Source organism: Oryctolagus cuniculus, chromosome 3 (genome assembly GCF_964237555.1).
Source record: "Oryctolagus cuniculus chromosome 3, mOryCun1.1, whole genome shotgun sequence".
Lineage (NCBI taxonomy): Eukaryota > Metazoa > Chordata > Mammalia > Lagomorpha > Leporidae > Oryctolagus > Oryctolagus cuniculus.
Window position 1 is genome coordinate 143,915,823 of NC_091434.1, and position 12,231 is coordinate 143,928,053.

The 12,231-nt window shown below is 37.2% G+C and overlaps 1 protein-coding gene and 1 non-coding gene across 14 annotated transcripts in view; both read right to left on the reverse strand.

Annotated features, from left to right (window-relative positions):
- MAGI2 (membrane associated guanylate kinase, WW and PDZ domain containing 2) overlaps positions 1-12,231 on the reverse strand; it is a 1,584,028-nt gene that overhangs the window by 1,445,414 nt on the left and 126,383 nt on the right. The gene's annotated exons all lie outside the window — the stretch shown is intronic.
- On the reverse strand, positions 380-487 carry LOC138849207 (U6 spliceosomal RNA). Its single transcript, XR_011387646.1, has one exon. It is a non-coding gene; the product is annotated as a U6 spliceosomal RNA (small nuclear RNA).

Below are 12,231 nucleotides of genomic sequence, written 5' to 3' on the forward strand. Positions count from 1 at the left end.
TATACAGCCCAAGAAATTCTTTTTAGTCAGCGTGTCCAGGGAATCTGAACTCATATTTATTGCTCATCTATTTGTAATTAAGTCAACTCAGATACCAAGTACCACATATTATTTTGCTTCTCTTGGTTTATTGTTTTATTTTACATTTTCTCCATCTTCAAATCACTATACCAATTATCAGAAGGAAGCATTCTTTTTATTTACAACTTTATTGAGATATAATTTAAATACAAACACTGGTATGTATTTAATATGCACAGTTTGATAAGTTAGAATTTATTCCTACCCTAGATACTAACAGTACACTCCATGTAATAAACATGCATCATCCCCAAAAGTTTCTTTCTGCCCCTTTGCTTTTAGTGCAGTAAAAAAATATGGAAATACGAAATGCTTCATGAATTTTTGTGGCAGCCTTGCACAAGGGCTATATTAATCTTTTCTGTATCATTCCAATTTTAGTTACATGATGCTGAGGCAAGCACCATTAGGAAGTACTTTAAAAGTTATAAAATGAGAGGACACTAATAAATCTATCAATGTACTACACAGACACTTTCAGATTTGACATAACTTCTAAGACTCTGCATGAAGAAAAGAGGAAACATTTATATTTATTTCTTATTGATTTTCACAAGCCTGTCTTTAAAAAATGATATTGGCCTCCAAAATGCATCATATTCCTTTATGAAAGTAATACATAATCTGTTTTAAAAAAGGTTTAAAGTGAGAATTCTATTCCCCCTCATTTTTCCAGTCCTGTTCCCTATAGCTTATCACTGTTAAAAGTTCCTTATAGGGATAACATAAAAAAAGACCAAGTGTCCGGTAATAAGAATAGTTTGCATATGGCCCTGTCTAAAAACTGTTGAGAATTTGTGGACTCAGAAGGCTTCCATAGCCATGGCAGCTCATGACTAGAGCCTCTGGTGATCACTGATGTCATAAATAAGAGTGTCAGTTGTTAAATCAACAACAGGAGTCACTGTACACTTGCTCCCCACGTTGGACCTCTGTCCACTAAGAGAATTAACATTAAAACTTGTCTTCAAACTGTACTTTATACTTTGTTTGTCTGTGTGTGTGCAAATAGTTGAAATCTCTACTTAGTATAGAATTGGTCTTCTGTATATAAAGCCAATTAAAAATGAATCTTAATGGAAAATGAAATGGGAGAGGAAGTAGAAGGTGGGATTGTAGTGAGGGTGGGAGGGCAGGAATGGTGGGAAGAAACACTATATCCCTAAAATCTGTACATATGAAACTTGTGTTCATTAAATAAAAACCTTATATAGCACTATAGAAATTATCTTCACACTCTGGGAAAAAAAAAAAAAAAACAACTAAATGAAAGATCTCCACAAGTGAGATCCCAGTGGAAAGAACGGGTCATCAAAGAAGGAGGTACCTTTCTCTGAAGGGAGGAAAGAACTTCCACTTTGACCATGGCCTTGTCTAAATATGATCAGAGTCGGCGAACTCAGGGGGCTTCCATAGCCTTGGCAGCTCATGACAAGAGCCCAGGGTGATTACTGATGCCATAAACAAGAGTGTCAATTTGTTAAGTCAACAACAGGAGTCACTGTGCACTTACTCTTCATGTAGGATCTTTGTCCTTAGTGTGCTGAACATTGAGATTTAATGCTATAACGAGTACTCAAACAGTATTTTTCACTTTATGTTTCTGTGTGGGTGCAAACTGTTGAAATCTTTACTTAATGTATGCTAAACTGATCTTCTGTATATAAAGAGAATCGAAAATAAATCTTGATGTGAATGGAAAGGGAGAGGGAATGGGAAAGGGGAGGGTTGCGGGTGGGAGGGACGTTATGTGGGGGAAGCCATTGTAATCCATAAGCTGTACTTTGGAAATTTATATTCATTAAATAAAAGTTAAAAAGTAAAAAAAAAAATTATCTTCAAATTATCTTTTAATTAGTTTTCATTTTAAAAAAGTCACTTCAAAACTATTTATATTGTAGCCAGAGTATGTATTATAAAATCAAATAAATGAGGATGAATATTCAATCAGTAGTAACCAAAAGATGCCAAGCTCACCAGTCCATCCATCTCTATATCCATAAAAACCTGTCAAGTCTGATTATAATTTAGTGATACAATGGATAGTCCCTTAAACTACAGAATCTTGGATCCAGGAGTCACTTTAGAAGTACATTAATACATAATAGTTATTATTAAAAATAAGTAAAAATCATTAATTTCATGACAGTATGGTAACTAAGGCTCTGAAGAGTAAATGAACCAGTTTTCTGGGATGGATCCAACCCCCTTAGCTCCAAATGTATATGAGATAATGTGAAACTCTCAGAACTGGGAATGTAACAACTAACTGGGTGAATAAAAAGTCAAAATGAAGCAAAAATATAGCCACTAGATCCTTCACTGAGAAAAAAAAAAAACAATCAATTCTATTTCAATAAACTTTGAGGAGTTCCATTACTCTATGAACAATGAAGTGGAATGTATTTGCTCCCATGATGTTTCCCAAGCCTGCTAGGGAGGTGTAAGGACATAAACATGGGACAAAACAACAGCATTGTAAACAGACTTCAGTTCAGATTTCTTTACAGGAAGGTAAGTGCCACAGGAATGAGTGGCAGGAACAACTCGTGCATAGTATTGTGTAGGAAGTAGGCTTTCAATCAGGCTTATAGGATACAGATAAGAAAGAAGCTTCCAATAAAAAAATAGGCTGAACAGAGATGAATAATCAGGAAAGTTTATGGTGTTTTCAGAAAACAGTGAATGGCTAAGTTTCACTGCAATGAAGATTTGTAACTGTGGAGACTGTACAAATGCTTGGTGGCTGGAAATCTCTAAATGGTATATTTAAGTACTTGGACTTTATCATGTAAATAATAAGAAGCCTCTGAAGGTTATTGAGGAAGGGGTAATATACAAGTGGTATTGTCCCCCAAGTGACTGAATTAAAGAGTATGCCAGAGAATTGGACCTGGAGTAAGCGTTGATGTCAGGGAAACCAATGATGAGGTGATCCCCAGTGGTAGAGCTTGGGTATGTATGGAAAAGAATTCCTCGTGTCTATAACTTCTCCAGATAATTATAGGGAATGGAAAATCTTGAATGAGAAGATAATTTACAAGATGACTGTCAGCAATGTCCACACCCAACTATTCATTACATGTTGTTAAGGACTTAATAGTGCTCCCCACATTCATATGTTGAAGTTCTAACCCCTAGTTCCAGAGAATATGATCCGACTTGGAAATAGGATCATTTCACATGTAATTAGTTAACATGAGGTCAGAGTGAATAGTGTATGCCTCAATTCAATATTACTGGTGTCATTAAAAGGAGAAGTTGGGAATTTGGCATAGTGGTTAAAAAGCTGCTTGGGACACCCATCCCAAATTGCAGTGTCTGGGTTCGAGTCCCAGTTCTAGTTCCAATTCCAGCTTCCTCCTTTTGTGTACCCTGAAAAGCAGCAGGTGATGGCTCAAAAACTTGGGTCCCTGGCCTCCATGTGAGAGACCTGGGTTGAAGTTCCTGGCTTCCAGTTTTGGCCTGGCCAGTCTTGGCTGTTTTGGCTAAGTGGGGAGTGAAGCAGTTGATAGGAGTGTTCTCTCTCTCTCTCACTCTCTCGTTCTTGCTCTCACTCTTTTGCCCTAACCTTCTTGCTTTAGCCCTTCCTCTTTATCTTTGAAATAAATTAAAAAAAAAAAACACAAATAGTGTAAATACTTTTTCTTCAAAAAAGGAGAAATGTGGACACAAATAAACAAATTCAGGGAGAACACAAGCAAGTATGAGGGAAAAGATCACGGTACCCTTTGTTTAGGACAAGAGACACCAAGGATTGCTGGCAAACCACCAGAAGAAGCATGAAACGGTTCTCACAGTTCTCAGGAGGAACCAGCCATGCTACCTATTCTGATCTTGGACTTCTATCCTCTGAAAATGTTAGGCAGTAAGTTTTGTCATTGAAGCCACTCAATTTGTGGTACTTTGTTATGGTAGCATCAGTAAACTAGGACATATCAACACTAGAATCTAAGAAGGCACCAAGATTGGCATCTTGGATTTTGTTGAGGCATAGAGGGGAAAAAATGCTGTTAACTGAACTTGCTAAGTTGAAGAACTAAGAAATTCTCATAATGCATTGTGTCTAGATATGTTCTATAAAATCTAAGAATTATGAAAAACAAGAAGAGCCTAAGTATATAGAGATCTGTAAAGCCCAATCACTTCTTGGTTCTAAAGATTCTGTGAGACAGGTATAGCTTTTATTTATATGAAACCATACGTAACATATTAAATATGCTTGACAGCGGAAGATGGCCCAAAGTCTTTGGGCCCCTGCCCCGATTTTGGAGTCCCGAAAGAATCTCCTGGCTCCTGGCTTCTGTCTGGCTCAGTCCCAGCCATTACAGCCATCTGGGGAGTAAACCAGGAGATGAAAAATCTTTCTCTCTCTCTCCCTGCAACTCTACCTTTCAAACAAATAATAAAATCTCTAGTATAAAAAGTATGCTGGAATTTAAGATTTTCATTCATTTTGCATTGGCTCTTTCCAGTCAAGAACACCACCCCTTATCCCATATTTTCAACAGTGCACAGGAAATTGCCAAATAAGAAGCAGTTAAAAACATAGGAATATTAGCATTTAATTACTATTATTAGGGACTCATAAATAACCCATCTACATTTTTCTCTTTTTAAAATTATTCTTTTAACTAGTCAAATTCAAAGGAAGAATAAATGTAAATTGTATGGGATGTACAAAAGCATCCCTTATCTTTCAGGAATAGTTATATGCACCACTGTGATTTTTCTTATGTTGCCATTCTGCCCTAATTAGCAAGAAAGAATCAACATTTTTCTCATTTGCTTATAAAGTGTCCTTCCCTCAAAGCACTTCCTGTTTGCATTTCTGTTCTCATTAGGACATCACTCATTAACACAAGTAGCTCTATTTCTTTCCAATTGGCCTTGCAAATACTCCTATAATTTCCTAGGAACATTTCACCTCTCAGAAAAAGCAGCCTACTTTTCAGGTTTTGTTTTCAGAGTATAAAATTTAAGATAATAATAATGACCAAGAGTTTTTTTTCCTTTCTCCATTTCAGCATATACAGGCAAATCTTCCTGAATGGCTTTTTGATTCTGCTTTTTCCTGCTCATTATTTTACCAAATGTCTGAAAACACATCAACCCTTTTCCAGGCACTCAGGCCCTCTGCAATCTGCTCTTACGTTTTTCCTACTATTTTCTCATCCATGATTCCTATAAATAAAGTCAATGCCTGTGGCAGTATATTTAACTTATGGGTTACTGAGCCCTCTATACTCCTGGGCATTTGCTCCTCATCCAGTTAATTACTGTTGGAGGACTTCCCATTCCTAGGGCCAGGATCTCCTGTTAAATGTTTCTTCAGTACTCACTTGGTCTCCTTAGACAGAAATTATCTCTCCTTTTGTATTCTCAGAGCTACTGATTCACATAAATACAAAGTAGCTTGCAAGTACATTGTGCATGAATAAGATTACCAATTCTTCCTTCAGGATAAGGGTGTTTCCTATGCAATCGGTTATGGTTCATCGCATCCACTTCTTTGAGAGAGACACAAATACGCTATTAGTCGATCTTCTGTGAGCACAGGCACTGTAACTCTATTTAACATCCTGAGTCACTGGTTCTCAAGTTCCCAGTAAATATCATTGTTTATTTATCTGTGGCCATGATCCCATCTATTCCTGACCCTGACAATCCTCATTTTCTTTTCTCTTTTTATTTTTTAAATTTATTTGCATGCAATTCATAAATACAAATTTAGGAATATAGCAGTTCTTCCCACTGTACCTGCCCTCCCACCCCTCTTCCTCTTCCCTCTCCTGTTCCCAATCTTGTTTTTCACTAAGATCTATTTTCATATAACTTTATACACAGAAGATTAACTCTATTCTAGGTAAAGAGTTGAGCACTTTGTATGAGAAAGAAAAAAAAGAAATAAAGAAAAAAACAAAACAAACAAAAAACTAAAAAAAAAATTACTGGGAAAGCTGCTTCATCTTTATCTTTTACAGTTTTTTTTTTCCCCTGAGCAGGCTTAACAATACTTCATTTCATAAAGAACCTGTTCCATAACAATATGCTGGATTAAGTGATGAATACTGAACATCTTCCTATCAAATAAACATCTTACAGAAGAATAAATAGCACAATAAAACAGCAACAAGAAAGATTTAACTGGAGCCGGCACTGTGGCTCAGCAGGTTAACACCCTGGCCTGAAGCACCGGTATCCCATATGGGCGCCAGTTCTAGCCCCAAGCTGCTCCTCTTCCCATCCAGCTCTCTGCTATAGCCTGGAAAAGCAGCAGAAGATGGCCCAAGTCCTGGGGCCCCTGCACCTGTGTGGGAGACCTGAAGGAAGCTCCTGACTCCTGCCTTCATATCGGCGCAGCTCTGGCTGTTGCGGCCATCTGAGGAGTGAACCAACAGATGGAAGACCTCCCTCTCTGTGTCTGCCTTTCTCTGTAACGCTTTCAAATAAATAAATAAATAAATAAATATCTTAAAAAAATGTAACCCTGTTGTCAAATCTAGTGTCATATTCAAGTATTTATAATCTTATTAAATTATTTCAATACATGAGGAACACCAAACACCTTTATTTCTCTCTACTCAATCCTACCTTAATACTCAGACTTCTTTGTTAGTCCTTTATCTAGTGACTCTTTCTGTGTTATCTTTATTTTCTATTAAAGTCTTATTCTCTCTCTCTCTCTCTCTCTCTCTCTCTCTCTCTGCTTATTTGAAAGACAGATGTCAGGGGTTAGGAGAAGAAAGACCTATTTTCCATTCACTGATTTACTCTCTAAATGGCCTCAACAGCCAGGCCCAAGCCAGGCTGAAGCTAGGAGCCTGAAACTGCATCCCTGTCTCCCATGTGGGTAGCAGAGGTCATTTACTGCTGCCATCCCAAGCATATTCAGGAATACGATTCAGGAGCTGGATCAGAAGCCGAGGAGTAGCCAAGACTCGAACTGCTGCTCTGATTAATATGCTGGTGTCTCAAGCCACACTTTAACCTCCTTCACCACAAAACCAGTTACAAATGTTTCTTTTCTTCTTCACTTCTGCCACACTGTGGATCACCTCATCTTAAGGAATTGCTTATCTCCACAGCTTCATTGATTTTGAGTGATCAATTTCCCTTCTTAGATTTATGTTCTTTTATTTTTTTTAAATATTTATTTATTTGAAAGGCAGATTAACAGAGATAGAAAGTAAGGAAGGGAGGAAAAGAGGTAGCAAAGGAGGGAAGGAGAAGAGAGAGAGAGTGAGGTCTTCCAACCACTATTTCACCCATCAAATGATTGCAACAGCCAGGGTTGTACCATGCTAAAGCCAGGAGCCACAGACTTCATCCTTGTCTCCCATTTGGATGGCAGGGGACCAAGTATGCAGGTTTTTTGCTTAACCTACTGTACCATCACACCAGCCCCACTTTCTTCTTAGCTTTTCAAATAAGCTAAGATGGATTATTGTGGGGAGCAACTCTGGACTAGACTAAGTTAGTGGAATTAAGACTTATTCTATGCATCTGCTCTCCCACAATATGGCGCTGGGAGAGGAGGAAACAGCTTCTACACAGCTGCCTCCAGTTCAACCAATAAACAGCAGGACCTGCTCCTGATTGGACGAGAGCAGCGTACTCGGCGTGTGGGTAGCAGAGTTGGGATTGGTGGAAGAGGACTATAAAGGAGGAGAGAGACAACATGCACCAGGAACATCTGAGGGAACACCTGTGCAGCCCCCGAGAGAGCCGGCCGGCGGTGTGCCGCTCCCCCGCGGAAGTGGGGAAAGTGGCGGGGGAACCGCCCTTCCACAGAGGTGGAAGGGACTGTAGCCAACCCGGGAAGAACCAGCAGCAAACCCGGGGAGGGCCGAGCAGACAAAAGAACAACGCAGGGTCCTTTGTCGTTCCTCCACGAAGAGGGGGAGCGACAGATTATGGATTATTTTAGCATGTAGAGCTCTGGTAGTCCTCTCTCTTCTCTTCTACCATACAATCTTGAGCTCCATTCCTGCACTTCCAACTAAAGAACTGGCATTCCCCTTAAATTTATCATACATAATGGTCATGGAATTCCTTGGAGGTATATAATATTTATCTCTTTGTTAGATTTTCATCTGAAATGTCTGAGAAAAATGAACAATAAAAGCATGGATTAAATATGATAACAGTTTTTCTTTGAAGATGAATAAGCAAATGTGACACATTCTATTAATCAAATAAGTACACATTTTCACAATCTGTGAATGATGGCTAATTAAGAGATTACTCACATTTTTCTGGAAATATTTAATTTGTATGCCCCAAAGTAAAATGTTGTCATTAAAGAAATCTTATATCAGTTCTGTATTAATGTGTTGTAGCTCTTCTAATTTAATTATACAAATAAAAGAAATTACAATGACCTTTGCAAGTGAAAAATAATTGTACCTCTGATACTATTTAATGTAATTAAGATATAATGAGAGCTCATTTCATGAGCACATATGATCTGACATTTTCTCAATTGTATTGCACATACTAGCCAAATTATTCAACAACACTATGTAACTTTAGTTTTTTTAATGTCCTTGATTGTCAAAGTAATGTTTTATCAGTTTCAGTGTCTCTAGCTACTCACATATTGACTTGCATTTGAAAAAATACTCAGTAATTTGTGTGTTGAATATTAATTTGAAAAGAAATCCAGAAACTGTTTTCTTCTAAGTTTACACAATTCAAAAAGACTAGTTTCCTGCAGAGAAAAAAATGTAGTATCATCACTCACAGCCACTTTTGATTTTGATATTTATGTAGCTCATTACTTTTTTCCAGAAGAAGAGAAATATTTCTAATCTGTTGTGAAAACAGAGTTTTATCACTTTTGAAACTTTAACAACATAGAATATGTGTGCATTTATCACTGTGCTGTCTTCTCTTTTAGAACAAAATATGCAGTGCCAGAGAAGCCATTGCATCTAAGACATCAGGAGAGAGCAATGACTCTGTTCCACATCAGTAGTTTTGACAAATATTCAGGAAGTCATAAATTCCTTAGCTAAATAAACCTCTCATATGTGAGTAAAATTATTTTACCATCATTTTTCATTCACAGCTTCCTATGTAATATTTTATTTTTACCTAAAATGAACTATCTTTACATTTTATGGACTTATAAAATGCAATGGTATTTTCATAATGTGTTGATTCATTCCTTTTATCCATATCCATTAAAATGTGATGTTAGGTGATATTATTTCACAATAGGCCAATTGTATAAAAAGCATAAGAATTTATAAAAAGTTTTGCAAATAAATTCTCAATACAATATCACCATTTGTTATCTTCTCAATGTTGTTGTGGCTTACAGGTGGAACACCACATTGAGCATTAGGAACACTGGATGCTGCTTCTGTCTTGCCTGGGAAAACGATTTCATATCTTGAGGTTCTAAACCCTTACTCAGAAAAAGAAAGGACTAAGTAAAATGGCCTCCAAAATCCCTTCTACTTAAAATTAAGAAGAAGAAGAAGAAGAAGAAGAAGAAGAAGAAGGAGGAGGAGGAGGAGGAGGAGGAGGAGGAGGAGGAGAGAGAAGGAGGAGAAGGAGGAGAAGGAGGAGAAGGAGGAGAAGGAGGAGAAGGAGGAGAAGGAGGGAGGAGAAGGAGGAGAAGGAGGGAGGAGAAGGAGGAGAAGGAGGAGAAGGAGGAGAAGGAGAAGAACCAGTTCAGACTGAAGATAACATGGTTGCAGACCATGTCTCCATGGTGATCAATAGGCAATTTTTTTTATAACAACATTATAATAGAATTTCCACAGATGACACTCTTATTCTCCTATGTCTATCATTCACCTGACACTATAAGAACCACCCCCTCGCCCCCCCAAAAAGAACAAAAACTCAAATCCTAGAACTGGCTACTTATTCCTAGAAAACTCCTCCCCAAACACCATCTCCTATGAATATAGTATTTCTCTGTTCACTCAAGATCCTATAATAGGGATATCCCTCTCAAATGTATACTGCTGCTCTGTTAACAATAAATCTCATTCCTCTGTTAACTTTCACTTATGTCTCATGCTCAAATTCATTCTTACATCTGAGTCAGGAACTAGACTGGACCCAAACATATGATGGCATTACTATGTGTCAAGACCTGATTATGTAATCTACATGACACTTTGTGTGCTAGCTACTATTATCCTTATTTTACATGTAAGGACACTGAGTCTGGAGAGGTTGAGTGATTTGCTACAGGTCATTAAAGTGGCAGTGCTCAGTACTGAATCCAGGCATCACATGATCTGTGGTCTGTGCTCTTAATTGTTACATTCTGACAATCCTTTTTGGGAAGACTGTTACTTGTTTCTGCTTATGGCACTAATTCAAAGCCTTGGTGTTCACGTAAATCACTTGAACATTAGAGCCTATTTTTGATTTTTTCCCTAACTGTAGCATTTGCCTGCTACATGACCTTTCATTAGGTATCAGGTTCCAAGCCTCTTTCCTTGTCTGAAATGAGAATACACATCTATCTCACAGCACAGCTGTTTAGGGTTAAAGCTGAAGAAGCATGGTCCAGATTAGTCCCTAGCATACAAGAGGCAATCAAACAATTTTGTTTCCTTCTTTCAGGTCTGACCTACAGAAGGTGATACTGAGGTTAGAACTTGTAATGAAGACCACATAGTAGGCATTTTTAGCTCAAATGAGACTGAAAATGTGACCAATACAGAAGTGTGGGGAGCATGGAATGAAATTAAAAAAGCAAAACATCTTTGTGTCCCTCTAGTGTGTACTCAGTGTTACAAAGTCCTAAAGGCTGGAGTTTTGGGAGTTTGCTCAGTGCCATCTCTACAAGAACCCTGGGGACAGATATACAGGCAAAGCTGATAATGACACATAGCTTGTTAGAATCTCAGGTTTGGGTCCACAGCCTCATGCACTCTACCTTTCATCTGGATCCTTAAACTAGCAATGAATTTACTACAATCTTCCAAGAATATTTGGGGAATGTGGAATTTAAAACAAGCACTCTTACAAAAAATAAACTTGCTGAAATAAAGCAATATTTAAAACCTAGTCCAATTTAATTATTATTTTAGTTAATTAACATAATTTCCTCTCTAACCTTATAGTTCTGCTTTAATTATAGATGTAAGAAATAAAAAAGAAAGTAAAGAATTCTTGGCACTTATCTTCCTTTCAACTTTTGAGTGACAAAGGCTTAAATATTTAAGAAGATGGGCTGAATGAAAAGTAAATTGACAGTAGGATTAGTTGAGAAGAAGATTCAAGGATAGGGATTAAATAAAGTTTTTTCATGTAAAAATTTTGAATTTATATTAGAACTACATCTCTTTGTTTTCCTATTGAGTTCCAACTACTGTGGTCTGTCACTGAGAAATTGATGATTTTTTAAAATATATATTTCAGTGTTTACAAAATGCATTGGAAAAAACTCTTGGAAAGAAGGAAAATCTGTTCTGCACAGCTGACTGAATAGAACATCTGTGCAAACCAGGTTTAAATAGTTCATTAGAAAAGCTATAAAATATTAATTGATTTTATTTAATGAAATACAGCTTTATTAGGTAACTTTTATTATAGAACAGTCCCATCTACTTTATAGTAACGTAAGGTTTGAAAATAAAACATCAGGTTTGATTCTAAACCAAAAAAATTGTATAGAGCAAATAAATAGTATACACCAAAGTAAAGAAAATGTAAACTGAATTGTTGGAATGTAAAGTTTAAAAATCACCTGACATGCTATGTGTATCGAATATTTTAATACATTGTAGAATTGAATTATTCAGATTAAATTAACTAGAATTTAGAATGCATCAAAATATTAAAAGTGGCCATTTTGTTATATACTTGTTAAAATAAAAATTTTTATTTTACTTATTTATTTATTAATTTATCTGAAAGGCAGGTTACAGAGAATTACAGAATTGCAGAGAGGCAGAGGCAGAGAGAGAGGCAGATAGACACAGAGAAAGAGAGAGAGAGAGAGAGAGAGAGAGAGAGAGAGAGAAAGAATCTTCCATCTGCTGGTTTACTCCCCAAATGGCCTCAACCACTGGGCTGAGCCAGACTGTAGCCATAAGCCAGGAGTTTCTTCTGAGTTTCCCATGTGGGTTCAGGGGCCCAACTACCTGGGTCAACCTCCACTTCTTTCCCAGGCAC